The sequence below is a fragment of the Octodon degus genome, unplaced genomic scaffold (genome assembly GCF_000260255.1).
Source record: "Octodon degus isolate 3935 unplaced genomic scaffold, OctDeg1.0 scaffold00057, whole genome shotgun sequence".
Lineage (NCBI taxonomy): Eukaryota > Metazoa > Chordata > Mammalia > Rodentia > Octodontidae > Octodon > Octodon degus.
In genome coordinates this window covers 8,449,315-8,451,136 of record NW_004524633.1, presented here as the reverse complement: position 1 = coordinate 8,451,136, position 1,822 = coordinate 8,449,315, and positions in this window count along the sequence as shown.

Genomic DNA, 1,822 nt, shown 5'->3' with positions numbered 1-1,822 from the left:
GGGTGGAAGATCTGTGTTTACTCAAGTTTATGTTTGGAGGGAAAAAAACTTTTTTTGTAAAAATATTTAAATTCATATAAGAAAATGTTAGGAATATACATGGGTAGTGTATATAAAATTTGCTTGGCTGCATGGAGTAGGGAAGTCCAAGACTTTTAAGAATGGTTTTTGGGGGATGTACCAGGAATCAAACTTAGGACTTCATGCTTGCCAGGCAGGGGCTGCACCACTGAATGAAGCTCCTGGCCCCAAGACTTCTATCCTAAAGCAAGAGCAGGGTCCACCGTCTTCCATATCTACTGGACTGTACCTGGCACAATATTTTCACTTGTTGCTTATTTGTGAAATGAAACCTGAGGCAAGCCTTGAGGTGGAGGGAGGGGAAGGCAGGCAGGTGAGACAGCTGCCAGGAGATTCTGTTAAATGCACAGTTTTGCAAGCCAAATAATAATAATAGTAAATTTAAAAAAAAACAATAACTAAACTTTCAGTTTCTTATAAAATTGCAAATACTTTTCAAATTCAACCTGCTAAAAAAAGTCACCAAAAGTGATAGACCACAGTTGAAAAACAAGTTTATTTAAAACTATTCAGGACTGCAGAGATAGCTCAGCAGACTAAGTACCTGCTTAAGCAAGTGCAGGGAGCAGAGCTCGGTCGATCCCAGGCACTGCATGCGGCGCCAGCTCTGCCCCCAGGACACACTGAACTGGTCACTGAGTCCAGATGTGATAGCACATGCCTGAAGCCTAGTGCTGGGGACGCTGAGACAGGAGGATGACTATGAGCCCAAGCTGCGTAGTGAGACCCTGTACCAAATATGTAAAAAACAAACAACAACAACAAAGGGCCAGGGAGATGGCTCAGTAGAATAAGCGCTTGCCTGTCAAGTGCAAGGGCCTGAGTTCAATCCCCAGTTCTGCCAAAAAAAAAAAAAAAAAAAAAAAAAAAAAAAAATTAAAATTAAAACAACAACAAAAATTCAGTGTCTCTGGACCAGTATCTTAAAAAATAAATAAATAAATAAATAAATAAATAAATAAATAGCCTAAGTATGACTCTGTTACAAAAAGGTAAACTTGATTTTTCTCCATTTTTGCCAGTATGAAGATACAATGATGCATTTCATATATTTGCCGTGGAGGAATACTTTGTTCATGTGAGTCAGCAGAGATGAGCTGGTCACTGACTTGAGAAAATCTGGTCCCTGACCCGGGATGACTGCCTGGTATTTCTACCAGCATATGTGAGAGAATTAAATGCCGACAATAGGGACAATTTTTCAATAGAACCATTCATGTAAAACTGTCAATTTTCAGACAATTCTTGTACTTACCATATATGTAACCCTTTTAATAATCTTTTGGTAATATCATATACCAATATATCGAAAGGGTAGCTGAGGTTCAGGGCAGTGACATATTTCATTTGAATTTATACTACTTGAATTTATAACACTAATGTAAAAGTATAGTTAACCTAACCAAGTAAATGAATGTACCAGGCTAAAGACTCAGGAGTTCCAGCGGCAAATTTTAATTCTTACCCACACTGCTAGACTTGCCTGTAAGAATTACAGAAAAAAACTAGAGATTGAAGAAGAGAAACTTTTCAAGCTGAAATACAGGTGAACATTTCTACCGCCATCCTGAGATGGAGACCTTAGAAGATCAAAGCTGGGAGGAAAAGGAAGACAGAGGTGCATGTAAATTATGTAACAAATTTTATTCTCCTCTCTTCAAGAGATGGAGCATAGAGCTCAGCTCTTTTAACATGGGTAAAATTTACTGGGTCACTCCTGAAAGAGAAAATTAGGATGCAT